Source organism: Drosophila sechellia, chromosome 2L (genome assembly GCF_004382195.2).
Source record: "Drosophila sechellia strain sech25 chromosome 2L, ASM438219v1, whole genome shotgun sequence".
Taxonomy (NCBI): Eukaryota; Metazoa; Arthropoda; class Insecta; order Diptera; family Drosophilidae; genus Drosophila; species Drosophila sechellia.
The window spans coordinates 23,677,126-23,692,164 of NC_045949.1; positions in this window are offsets into that span (position 1 = coordinate 23,677,126).

Genomic DNA, 15,039 nt, shown 5'->3' on the forward strand with positions numbered 1-15,039 from the left:
TCGGTTAGATTTTTCTTTTTATATTCAATCGGCTACTTCCGCCACTCCATTAGGAACAAATAATTTATTTATATAGTGTTCACCGAATTCTTTATTTTCTTGTAAAACACATTTTTTTTTTCGCACGGGTCCCACGTCCACACCTCCCGCCCAACCGATCGAGGGGCGCTGCCGTGTATCGTACGGCTCGATTCGCGAGAAGTTAGACGCGATATAGAAAAGAGAACATAATCGAGGAAATGAATATAATGTTAAATAACTATATTAAATATTAGTGTTAGTAGGATCTAATTATGTAATAGAAAAGTTAAAATCGATTGCTTTAAGAGCGGCAGAGAATCAAGATTACAGATAATAGGATAAAGTCTATTATAGTCAGAACATAAAACTCTGTAAGGGTCGTGCAACTCATAGTTAGATCTACAATGATTTAAGATAAGGGGTATATAGTTTCTAGTGAATCTACTTGGAACCGATAAGTTAAGCCGACTAATCAAGTCGGGACTCTCAACATCCGAATAAGTTTACAAATAAAGACTGTTCCAAGCATTGTTCTACGGTTAGCTAGGGACTGTAAATTAATTAAAAGTAGTCTACTGGAATAAGGAGGTAATATACGGTTTGCATCCCAATTTAGGCGCCGCAAGGCAAAAAGTAAGAATTTTTTTTGGACCGATTCAATGCGGTCCGAGTGGACTGCGTATTGTGGACTCCAAACTGGTGATCCGTACTCGAGAATCGGACGGACTAACGAAATAAATAAGGTTTTAGTCAAGTAAGGATCATCAAATTCCTTAGACCACCTTTTTATAAAAGCAAGCACACCCCTGGCCTTATTGACAATAGACGAAATATGGTCAGAAAATTTTAGTTTTGGGTCCAGAAGAACACCAAGATCATCAACTCGTGTTATTCTGTCCAGAGAGCACCCACTTAGAGTGTAAGTCGTGCGTATTGGGTTGGCACGACAAAAGGTCATAACTTTACACTTGGAGCCATTTAAGTCTAATATGTTATCACGGCACCATATTTGAAATCGGTCTAGATCGGATTGTAAGTCCAAATGCCAAGAAGTGTCCTTGTACTGGAGGCATAATTTAACATCGTCTGCGTACATAAGTACACGCGAATGTTTTATTATTAAGGGGAGGTCGTTAATGAATAAGGTAAAAAGAAGTGGACCAAGATGGCTTCCTTGTGGGACACCGGATGTGACTCGGAGAGTAGAAGATAACGAATTTTTAAAGAGGACTTGTTGTGTCCTGCCATTCAGATAGCTTGAAATCCAATTTAGAAGATCAACAGGGAAACCTATGAGATCAAGTTTTTTTATTAGTAGGTAATGATTAACAGAGTCAAATGCTTCACTAAAATCAGTGTAAATGACATCTGTTTGAAGATTATTTTTGAAACCCTGTATTACGAAAGAAGTAAGCTCCAACAGGTTAGTGGTTGTAGATCTGCGTTTCATAAAACCGTGTTGACACGGTGATATGATTGATCTACAAAGGTGCTGCAAATGAGGAGTGATAACAATTTCAAAAAGTTTTGGGATAGCCGACAATTTGGAGGTTGCTCAGTAATTGCTTGCATCCAGTTTGCTACCTTTTTTATGAAGAGGAATCACAAAGGACTCCTTCCATATATGAGGAAACTGTGAAGATTCCAGAGACAAGGTAAACAGTTTCAGTAAAGGCATGCACAAGGCTTCCGCACAGAATCTGAGCACACAACCAGAGATTCCATCGGGACCCGGCGAATAGAGCGGTTTAACACCCTGAAGATCGTTAAGCAGTGAGCTTTCGTTTATAGTGGGGCAGAATATTAGAATCGACTTAGATACCGCATAAGAGTATGGCTGTTCGGAGTGAGGTAAAGTAGAATATGTTGTTTGAAAAAACTTGGCGAATAGATCGGCTATTGCCTGATCCAATGTTACCGTAGTGTTTTCAAAAAATAGCGAGGAAGGGTAAGAACTTGTTTTTCGCTTAGTGCTAACGAAATTGGAAAACTGTTTCGGATCCTGTGCAAACTGGAACTTACAACGGTTTAAATAATTTTTGTAGCACTGAGCATTAAGCACGGTAATGTTTAACCGAGCGCTTAAATATTTACAAAGAATGGACTGAGAACCGGTATTTTTAAATTTTATATAGAGTCTGGACTTTACATTTATTATGTGTGTCAACTCTTTATTAAACCAAGGAGATTTAGAGATTGACGGATAATACATTGGAACACAAGAGTCAAAAAATGATTTAATTGCGGTATAAAACATATTAATCGCATCCGCCATTATATTGCAGAAGTAAAGATCGGACCAATTAAAGCCAGCAAAAAAATTGTTTAGCCTTCGAAAATTTGCCTTGCGAAAACAGGGAATTCGCTTTGTTGATTTCATTGAATTTACTTTTACTACCGTACCTATGTCGATTGCCAACTCGAAAGTATGATGATATGGATCTTCAGGTTGAGTAAGAGGTTCTACAATGGACAGAAACACACTTTCAGGACTTGTTACAAGACATAGATCCCAACAGTCGACCAAGAGAGTTTGGAATATAATTAACTTGCGACAGCAATAAGTCGAGCAAGCCGTCAATAAAGTAATGTTGTGATAAAGGGAGAAGGATATTCCATTGTTTTTCTGGGGACCACATTGTGCCAGGTATATTAAAATCACCTAGAACTACCAATTGGTCCCTGTCAGACAGTTTATTCAAGATGGACTGGATAGCGGACAGATGATTCTGATATTCTGGGAATTCAGAAGATGGCGGAATATAGGAGCACGTAATATAAACTGATCTGTCGGAAAAAGACAGCTTTACACATACGAATTCCGAGTTAGGGGAATCGTCCAAAAGTAACTCCTCCGACGCGAGGGTAGATCTAACCGCAATTAAGACTCCACCTCCCCGTCTGGAGGGACGGTCAAACCTATATATAGTGTACATACCTGGGAAGACTTCGGAGTTAAGTATCTCCGGCTTTAACCAAGTCTCTGTGAGCACTATTATATGGGATGCAAATGAAAGACTATCACAATACAATTTGATTAATTTGCTACGCAAGCCTCTAACATTTTGATAGGAGATAGTAAGATGATATGTCCCTAGCGTAAGAAAAGTTAAATTTTTCCACTTTTATGTTATCGGCTTTTGTTTTGTCTTGTATATAAGACAATACATCCGACGATGTTTGATCAGGGGAAAGCCGAGAAACAAAAATTTGTTTCTTTAGTAGAACCACCGCGAGGGGTTTTGGCGCTGCAGATTGTATTTCTGAAGCGCCAACTTGTGCCGGTAGTCCGGACTCAATGTTCCCTTGTGGTGGTAAACTAATCGAGACAGGTGGAATCACTGGTTGAGAAACCAGTGCAGACAATTCGGAATTTTTAGCAATCACAGGGTGGGGTCCATCCACAGCTGATTGATCGGATTGCTCCGAATCTTTTTTAGCTGCCGATCTTAGCAGCATATGTGGATTTGCTGCGATTGACAGCTGATCAGTTGCGGAGTCCTGTTGATCATTTGCCTGTGGTTGCGGGGCCTTAGGCAGCCTACCACCAGCGGCTTTTTTGCGCTTTGGAGATTCATCTAATAGCTTAAGGCCATTAAACTGTGAATTAAGCGCGGAAAGAAGATCATCGGCTCGAGGAAAACTATCTCTAGCTACGCCAAGACTGTTGATCAGTTCTTTCAAGCCACCTTTAGTTTGGCGCATAAACGATTTCATCTCGTTCGCAACCACAAGGCAAGCATCACAACAGTAATTTAGATTTTTACCCTTTGCTAGGTCATCACTTGTACGACCATTAAAACCAGCGCACTTAGTATGCACCATTCTATCACATAGCCAACAAGTCATTTTTGGCTGCTCAGGTTTTATAACCTGGCAACAATTTTTATAAAAGCAGACAACATTTACGGTTTCCATGTTTAACTGAAATCAGACCACTGTGCACGAAAACACAAGACCAAAACTTTCAAGCGAGCTGTTAAAAGAACCGCACGAGAGCAGTCTGCACGCTGAGAAATTTAGATTTTGTGTGGGAGAGCGAAAGAGAGAGAGAGAGAGTGAGAGAGAAAAGTGCAGTTTATGTGCATGCAAAAAACAACTCCAAACAGCACTACGAACAACGCACAACGCACAAAAAGGGCGAGTAAACAAAACACAGACGAAAAATGCAAAAGACTTTGTAAAGTTTAAACTACTGCACAAATCACAAATGAATCACTCGCGAGGCGAACGGATCTTTAATAATTATGTTTAAAATATATGATAATTAAAGAAGATTAATAAAAACCACGGCTGGCTTGACAAACAGAAAATAAAAATCGGGACACCGTTCGCTTTGAAAGCTAATAGACGATATATGATGGCAAGCAAAATCCAACAATAAATAAAAAAAATTCCAAATTTATTTACTTTTACTATTTATCTTCCATGAATTTTTTCCCTGGTGTGTAATATAAATTAAAATTTGTTCGTTATCAAAATGATGAGCTCCCGTAATTTTTCTAGGTGTATTTCGTGAAATATTTTCAATAAAAATTTTTGTAAATAAAATTCAAATTTTCACTCCTCTGCGAAAGATCGATCTCCCGGCGCAGATGAGCTGAAATGAAAGCGTGGCATTTTCCACGAATACCTTGAGAACGTATGAACTCACGGATACTCTCACTCAAATTTCAAATCAAACGACTGCAAGCAAACTTTTATAAATTTTACCCGAAAATTTACACGCGCACTCTCTGAAGATGAACATCTTAGAAAAATAATTAGATTAGGTTAGCTTACATAATATAAAAATATTAAATACAAAAAGGAATTCAATTTAAATACAATTAAAAAATTCAAAAGTGATATAACTAGTCTCCTACTCGAGTACACATTTTTTTTATAGCTTATTGTGAAAACTTGTAATACATTATTAAATTCAACTTCTTTTCTCTCATTTCAAAATGGCGGTTCGTTTATTAATAAAGTTTTCGATGTAGGTTGGGTCAGACATGCTTATCTAGCATTTTTACAAATAATTTAGATTTTTTTTTATTTAGATTATTAATTTTTAGATGTTCTCTTCATCAGGAACTTGCACTGTGCATTCTGGACTACTAATCCCGCTAAATTATTCGCGCCGTTAACCTCACTTTGGGAGTACCCTTCGTTGTTGCCTTTTTGACAATTAATTGAAATAACCATCCTAGGGTCCCGCTGCTGCTGCTTCTCCTCTTCTGCCACTCGGTGAAAAGGGCGCTCCACTAGACGGCCTGCCTAGGTTATTTTCTCTCCTTCTGCCCGCCTGTGGCTGCCCCAGTCGAACCTTGGGGTCTGGGCGGCAATGTTTCTGGGCGATGGCTACGCCAATCGAAGATTTTTCCGGCTTAAATTTTGGCCTGGAAAACACACGTAAAACTTAACCCTCTCACCGATAATGTCGAAGAAAACTCACTCTAATAATATTTTCAGCGACAAAATAAGTCTCGCGCTCACAGGTTATGATTTTTTTCCGACACGAACTTTCCACGACTTGACTCATCGAGCCCGATTTATCAACTGTAGGTGATTAAAGCAACAAGTCAAGTCAAGGTTCGCAAATGCCAGGAAATAATTTCTGCGAAAATTATGCTCCAACAATAAGACGGTTTTTAAGGATATTTCTAAAGGGGATATAGTCAAACACCTCAAAATCGACGAAGCGCTGAACACATTGGGTTTGATCTGAATGCCAAAGAAGGTTCAGTTATGTGGACGCATTAAAAAATTAACCATAAACAACCATAAGCAAACGAGTAAGTTGCAAGCCAGAATAGATATTTGATCCATAAGGACTATTTACTTCCTTGGTGGCGGCGAAGGCAACATATTTATACATACGCTACAAAACTATGGGACTTAGGTTGTTAATACGAGCCTCTACAAAATGTTAAAAATGGCTGGGTGAGATGATGTCCAAGCTTTAACTTCTAGGCAGATCTTTGATACAAGTTCTACACATATATTACAAATTCACAGACTTCAGGTCGGAGACACAGACAGGGTCGGAGAATGATTATAAAATTATATTATAAAAATGAAGAACATCCTATATATAAGCTACAGTATTTACTGCACCGAAGAATAACCGTAGAAGAGCCACACAAGCGCAGGCAACCTGTGCAGTGCATCAACTGCCAAGAATATCGCCACACCAAAGCGTACTGCACCCTAAAATCCATCTGCGTCGTTTGCAGCGATACCCACAGTACTGTTAACTGTCCTAAGAATAAAAACGACAGTTCAATTAAGTTATTAAGAATTAAGTTATGCAGAAACTGTGGCGAAAAACACAGCCAACTGGCGAGGATGCATTGTTTACAAGGAACTCAAGAGTCGCCTAAACAAACGAGTGGATTCAGCTTGAGATCGTATCACACCAACAATTCACAAAGTAATTGAACCGACTACAACTAACATCCCTTCGTCTGCAAGCCACCGAATAATGCCAAACTCTTCCTTTGCAAGTGTACTAAAATCAGGGATCCATGTACCAACAGCAGTCACCTCCAGCGACCAGCATAAAATTCACCAAATAAACAAATAAACACACAGAACATGCAACAGCAGCCAATTGGCGTTGAAGCGATTATGCTTTCGATGCAGCAAAGCATGAAAGACTTCATGACCTTCATGCAAGAGCTTATGAGGAACCAAAACATCCTTATTCAAATGCTCGTTTCTTCTAAAACAGGATAAAGACTCCCTTAATAATAGCTACCTGGAACGCTAATGGCGTTTCGCGGCACAAGCTAGAACTTACTCAGTTCTTAGCCGACAGAAACATAGACGTTGTGCTACTCTCAGAGACTCACCTTACCGAAAAGTACAACTTCCAAATACCAGGATATAAATCACCCGGATGACCTTGCCATGGAGGCACTGCCATACTAATACTATTGCGAATTAAGCAGAACTTTCTTGGTAATTGACAAGAAGACTGCTTACAATGTACTTCTATAAACCTCCAATGCTCACCTCGCCTCACAATCTCTGAGGAAAAATTCACAACACTTTTTGACTCATTTGGTGAAAGATTTGTTGCAGTTGGCGATTGGAATACCGAGCACATGTACTGGGGATCTCGGATAGCGAATCCTAAAGGAAAACAGCTGTACAACGCAATCATCAAACCGCAACACAAACGTTACTAAGTTTCCCCGGGAACACCTACATACTGGCCAGCAGATCCCATGAAGCTTCCAGATTTGATTGACTTTGCCATCACAAAAAGGATATCCCAATCAATGATTACAGCTAAGGCACTTCCAGAACTCTCATCTGATCATCTTTTCTACCCTCTACAACACATCGAGTGACCATGTAGGCTTACAAGAGATACAACTGGGCGAGGTACAAAACACATGTTTGTTCCCATACCGGCTTTTCTAGCTCCCTGGACATTGATCAATTTGATGGTGATATAGAATCAATACTTGTCGCAGCAGCAAAAGCGTCAACTCCACAAGACAACCATGTATGCAGTATAAAGTTTAACAAGACAAGTAGAGATACTGAACTGCTTGTTCACGACGACTTCGAAGGGAGTGGCAGGAGCACAGATCACCTGGCGCAAAGAGTAAATTCTTCTGCTTCTCGCAGACTTACCAAAGCGCTTAAGAAAGAAGAAGCCCACAGGCACAAAGAACTCGTTGTGGAAAGACCACAGGAACCTACAGGCAACAACAGAAACGGTTGTACCTCTCCGTAACTCTACCGGAAACTGGTCTGGCAGTGACATGGACAGAGCAAGAGTCTTCGCTGATCATCTTAAAAAAGTATTTCAACCAAATCGAGCCACGAACTCATTTACTCTCCCGCCTTTAACTGCATCTGACTTAGCACCACAAGATCCTTTAGAATTTCGGCCAAGCGAGATAACGAAAGTTATCTCCCAATGTGTGCAGTTCTACGAATCTGCTTGCTCTTCAACGCCTGGGAAAGACAAAACACAGCCATCATCATACAGGCCAATAAGCTTACTTACTTGTCTATCCAAGTTATTTGAAAATGTGTTGTTGCTACGCATCAGCCCCACCTCAAAACACACTAGACACTCCCATCGCACAAATTTGGTTTTCAGGCAAAACATGAAGCCATTGAACAGGTTAACCGCATCACAACAGAAATTCGCACTGGCTTTGAACATCGTGAATATTGCACAGCTCTATTCTTAGACGTAGCACAAGCATTCGATAGAGTATGGCTGGATGGACTTATGTTTAAAATAATCAAACTGTTGCCTCAAAACATACATAGGCTTCTAAAGTCTTACCTATATAAACGAGTGTTCGCGGTAAAATGCAGTTCAAGCTCTTCAAGCGATTGTACTATAGAAGCCGGAGCGCCTCAAGGAAGTGTTCTGGGCCCAATTCTATACACCCTATACACGGCGAAAATCCCAACAAACTACCAGCTAACGATATCCACATTCGCTGATGACACTGCAATACTAAGTCGATAAAGATGCCCAGTAAAAGCTACGATGCAACTAGCACGCCATCTAACTTGTGTAAAACATTGGCTTGCAGATTGACGCACACGAGTAAACGAAGAAATGTAACATTTTACCTTATTCATAAACGACCTCCCCTTAATAATAAAACATTCGCGTGTACTTATGTACGCAGACGATGTTAAATTATGCCTTCAGTCCAAGGACACTTCTTGCCATTTGGACTTACAATCCGATCTAGACCGATTTCAAATATGGTGCCGTGATAACATATTAAACTTAAATGGCTCCAAGTGTAAAGTTATGACCTTTTGTCGTGCCAACCCAATACGCACGACTTACACTCCAAGTGGGTGCTCTCTGGACAGAATAACACGAGTTGATGATCTTGGTGTTCTTCTGGACCCAAAATTAAAATTTTCTGACCATATTTCATCTATTGTCAATAAGGCCAGGGGTGTGCTTGCTTTTATAAAAAGGTGGTCTAAGGAATTTGAATTTTATTTGTAAGCTTATTCGGATGTTGAGAGTCCCGACTTGATTAGTCGGCTTAACTTATCGGTTCCAAGTAGATTCACTAGAAACTATATACCCCTTATCTTAAATCATTGTAGATCTAATTATGAGTTGCATGACCCTTACAGAGTTTTATGTTCTGACTATAATAGACTTTATCCTATTATCTGTAATCTTGACTTTCTGCCGCTATTAAAGCAATCGATTTTATCTTTTCTATTACATAATTAGATCCTACTAACACTAATATTTAACATAGTTATTTCACAAACAAAGCTGCTCGCCCTTGGTAATGAACCACACGCTCATCCCACAAGCCGATAACGTAACTTAGGTATTCATTTGGACAAGCGGCTCACCTGGCGGAAACATATAAAGGCCAAGACGACGCACCTCAGGCTAAAAGCAATGGATCTACACTGGCTTCTAAACGTTCGCTCTCCCCGAAGCTTGGAGTACAAAGTCCTCTTATATAACTCCTCTTATGGCTCCGAGCTATGGGGCACCGCATCGAGATGCAACATCGACATAGTACAGCGAGCACAGTCTATGATTCTGATAATCATTCTGATAATCATTACTGGAGCTCCATGGTATCTTCGGAACGAGAATATACACAGAGACTTACAAATAAAACTTGTCCTTGAGACAATAGCAGAGAAGAAAGTAAAATACAATGAAAAACTAGCCTGACATCCAAATTCTCTTGCAAGAAAACTTATTCGAGTATGCAGCCAAAGCCGACTGCACCGGAACGACAACCAGCCCAGCGTTTGGTTTAGGCGATTTTGAAGAAAAAGTTACCATCTCTATTTATGAATAATAATAATGAAAAGGACATCATCCCAACACATAAGAAGACAGTTAAGTTCCAGTACTCCCAATTTTGCTGATTCTTGTTCTTCCTTTAACTGTGAATCAGTTGAGCAACCAACCCGGAATATTCTACGAACGGCTTGGCACTGAAAAAGTGTTAATTTCGGAATGGACCATCATTGTAGACTACGAATTAAAGACGTATTGTATTGACATGAGGATATTATCTGCCGGAATAAAAAATTTAAAAATTGTTCAAAGGTATGGTCGTTACCGGCTTGGCGGCTATACGGCACAATTTTTTTTTTTGCAAATTGATAGAAAGTTACAAGGCTAATAAAAATGTGAAAAATATCAACACGTTTCTCAAAAGTGTAGGCGTGGCAGATTTGTGCGGCTTGTGGGCATTAGAGTGGGCGTGGCAACATCGGTCGACAAACTTACTCTTTGTCTTTGTCTCTAGAATCTGTATGCTGAATCTCAACCTTCTCCTCTGTCTGAAGAATACCCAAATATGTTTCAATGATTTCCCCAATATATATGAGGAGTTTAAATCTCGTGATGACAGATCCTTGTGGGATGCCATCAAAGACAAACTTAATTCTCATAGTTGTTTCTACAATTTCTTAAGATTAGGGGTATGTAGTTTCTAGTCAATCTGCTAGAAATAGAGAAGTTTAGCCGACTAACCAAGTCGGAACTATCAGCTTCATCACAAAGCTCACAAATAAGCGGTTAGCTAGGGAAGGTAAATTATTTTAAAGTAGTCTACTGGAATAAGGAGGTAATATAAGCTTTGCATCCCAACATTTAAGAACATTTCCGAACATTTTAGTTTGGGGTCCAGAAGAACACCAGCGGACCCCTTTAGAGTGTACGTCTTGTGTATTGGGTTGACACGACAAAAGTTCATAACTTTACACTTGGAGCCATTTAAGTTTAGTACTTTATCACTGCACCATATTTGAAAGTTATCTAGATCGGATTGCATGTTTAAGTAGCAAAAATGTCCTTATACTGGAGCCATTATTTAACATCGTCTGCGTACATAAGTACGCGACAATGTTTTATTATTAAATGAAGGTCGTTAATAAATAAGGTAAAAAGACGCGGACCAAGGTGGCTTCCTTACGGGACACCAGATGTGACTCGGAAAATAAAAGAAAGGGAACTTTAAAAGAGGACCCGTTCCTTCCTGCCATTTAGATAACTTAAAATCCATTTAGAAGATCAACAAGGAAACCTAATAAGTCAAGTTTCCTCACGAGAAGAGAATTATTAACAGAGTCGAATGCTTTAGTAAAGTCAGTGTAGATGACATATGCTTAAAGATTATTTTTGAAGCCCTATATTACGAAGGAAGTTAGCTCCAAAGGGTTAGTGGTTGTTGATCCTCGTTTCATAAAACCATACTGACATGGTGATGTATAAAGGTGCTGCAAATGAGGAGTGATTTAGAGATTCCAATTTGCTACTTCTTTTATAAAGAGGTTCTCTGGAAGCATATCCTTTTCCTGAACTGTACCTGTCTGGCTAGCTTATAACTGGAGCCATGTCGTGGACGAATAAGGTGAAGAACAGTGCGTCTCCTTTGGCTGTGTTGACAGAATGTGCCGCCAGCACATTTGGTTTACCCTGTCAGCTGTCCATTATGATAGCTATCAGCAGAATACGTCACGAGATAAATAAACGAAAAGAACAGATCGACGGTGAAAGTGTTGAAAACCATTGTAATAACTCAACAGTTTTGTATAATATGAATATTTATTGAATACTTAAAAACTTGATTTCAAACACAATTTTGTTTCACTGCTTCCTTTGCCAACTCTCATAACTACTACTGTTCGCTCTAAGGTTCTATCTCAGAGAGTGAGCGTTTGCCGATTTCCCTCTCGCACCGGTACCCACATCCCTTCATTATTTATCAGCTTGATTTTTAATCCAGGTTGAGATGTATTGCTCTTCCAGGGTGACTCTATCAAAGAGCGTTGATCGGGCTTCTCCAGGTTCGTCGCAGGAGCAGGAATAACGGGGTCGCAATATGGGGTCCTTATTAAGGTAATACCACGCAAACTGCAATACTGTTCAAACATCGCACTAACATAGTATTGTCTCCCATTATCCCTGCATCCGTTTTTTAGCAGCCTTGTATCCGTAGGAGACACCTTTCAATTCGGGCTGGAGGTTTTGAGGTTGGTTTAAATATTGTTTCTACTGGTTTGTGATCTGTCACCATCTCAAATTGCAGTCCTGCTTCATAGAAGTAAAACTTCTCAACCGCCCAGACTAAAGCTAGATTTTCTTTTTCAGTCTGGGAGTATCGTTTTTCAACGTCCTAAAAGCCTAGACTAACAAACGAGATTACTTTAAGTTCGTTGTCTTCTGTGAACTGAATTAGCACGGCTCCAAGCGCAACAGGACTAGCGTCCGCTATCAGTTGAGTTTTATTATTAAGATCGAAATAGGACAAGTTTGTTATTTTATCCAAACAAGACTTCTTTTCCGAGTTATATAGTTATCAGTTATCGAGTTATAGATATAGTTATCAGCCTGCTAGATTCATCGATTTCCAATTGAAGGCAAGTATTTTTAAGGTCAAGACGAGAAAAAATATTTTGCCCCCCTCAGTCTGATCATAAATGTCAGGAAAATGGGCAATGGATAGTTCTCCTTTAAGATGGCTTTATTAGCTAGTCTCATATCTATGTATATTCGAAGATCGCCGTTTTCTTTAAAAGCTATTACCATGGGTGATATCTAAGGAGAATGACCTAGGACCTTGTCAAGAGCAAGGGTCTCGTCCAATTTCGTCATTACCTTATTTTCCAACGCAATTGGTATGCGCCGCATTGGTTGTTGAGTCAAGAGTGATTGTTTTCCAATTTTAATTACAAAAAACGGTGCAATTATTTCGGATCTGCGGCTCACAGATATGGGCGCATCAAAAATACAAATTACTTGCAGAAATTGAACCGAGATCCTGAGTCAATTATCAAAGAAACTTCTTTACCACCTATTTGGCATTTTATCAATTCGTCTTCGTCGTCACTTATGATTTTTAAACATATTTCAGGTTTCTTATCGTTCTCTTGCTCTACCCAACGCACGCTGGAGCGCAGTCGTTTATTAGTATAGGTGTTATTTTGGCTACCTGGTCGCTTTAAATTGGTTCTGCACTTGTGTGCAAAATTACCCCAGCGAGTACATTTATTGCATGTTTGCTTTAAAGCTGGACAAGCGGGGCTGTTGCCATTATGACCTTTTCGACCACATCTGACGCACTCAAATTGATTGTTGGGCGACTTCAAGTCTTACGATGTTACCCTTTGTATTATTTCTGACTTAAGCTGTGGACACATTATTTCAGACTGTTTGTTAATTTCCTCTTCTATCTGACTTATACTCCATCTCTAGAAGTTTACTCTTAAGGTCTACGGTGGCCCATGTATCAATGATTTTATCCTTTAAGCAAATCTTCTCGATTTCAGCTTTAGTAGTTCCAAACTCGCATTTTTTAATTTGGTTACGTAACCTCAATATAAGCTTTGCAAAGGTCTCGCCATCCTTATAAGAAAGGCTTCTAAATAGATGTCTCCCAAAAGGTAATCACTTACTCTTAATCACTTATCTATAAGAACCCTATATACATCTATTTTTGTATCAGATGAATTTGCTTTTCCGATGAATTAAAATGCTACAGTCTGAATTTTTGAGACCGCAAAATGTAGTAACTTGCATCTTTTTCGAGAGGAAGAACCGATCTCTTCGGCTTCCAAATATATTTCAAATGCTCGTAGTCATTTCTCTCATTCAACGTGCAGAAGGGACATCTCAATAACCTCATAAAGAAACGGCTTAATTACATTATCTGCCATTGTTTAGAGAACGGCTGAAAATAGAGTAATCATTTTATATTTTTGTAATTTGGCAAACTGCCTCTGACTTAGTCAGATCGTAATTACATAATTATATTTATGTATACCGGCTCGTACTTTTAGTACAGCCCCTGACTCCTTGTCAGATAAAATAATATTTACGATTGGGTTTAACACAGTCCCTGACTCTTGTCAAATAGTTATATATTAATAATCTTCGACTGTGTATCCACTACACCAGTCTCTGACCATTATCAGATAGTATGTTATTAGTAATATTTGACTGTGCATCACACCAGTAACTGACCATTGTCACCATTTATTTTGATTAATTATGTGTGTTATGTTATGTTATGTATCGTATCATATATGTGTGTGTGTTTTATTTTTATTTCATTTATTATCGCTTCATACTTCAAAGCGAACGGTCGTGTTTTTTTTTTAGCTCCGATTTTTATTTTGTATTTGTCAAGATACAGATACGTTCGCTTAGCGAGTGATTCTTTGTGATTTGTACAGTAGTTTAAACAAATATACAAAGTCTTTTGCATTTTTCGTATTTGTGTTTTGTTTACTCTCCCTTTTGTGCGTTTGGAGTTGTTTTTTGCATGCACATAAACTGCACTTTTCTCTCTCACTCTCTCTCTCTCTCTTTCGCTCTCCCACACAAAATCTAAATTTCTCAGCGTGCAGACTGCTCTCGTGCGGTTCTTTTAACAGCTCGCTTGAAAGTTTTGGTCTTGTGTTTTCGTGCACAGTGGTCTGATTTCAGTTAAACATGGAAACCGTAAATGTTGTCTGCTTTTATAAAAATTGTTGCCAGGTTATAAAACCTGAGCAGCCAAAAATGACTTGTTGGCTATGTGATAGAATGGTGCATACTAGGTGCGCTGGTTTTAATGGCCGTACAAGTGATGACCTAGCAAAGGGTAAAAATCTAAATTACTGTTGTGATGCTTGCCTTGTGGTTGCGAACGAAACTACCAATAGTCGTCTAGGTAAACAAACACTCCGTTTCGCAGTTCTGCTCGTATGACCTTGTCCATCAGGCGTGTCATCGTTTGCGAAGCATTTGTCAGCCCGAAAGGCATCACTTTATATTGATAAAGCGGCTTTCCGGGTATGGTAAACGGCGTCTTAAACCTAGAATCTTTGTCAAGGGCTATCTGCCAATAGGCATCTTTCAGATCGAGACTACAAATAAACAAAGCTTTTGGGAGGCGACTCCCATCTATCTGCGGGAGAGGATTCGCATCTTTTCTGGTGACAGCATTCACATTTCCGCTATCCAAACAGTGCCGCACTTTCCCGGGTTTTGCACGAAGACAACTGGTG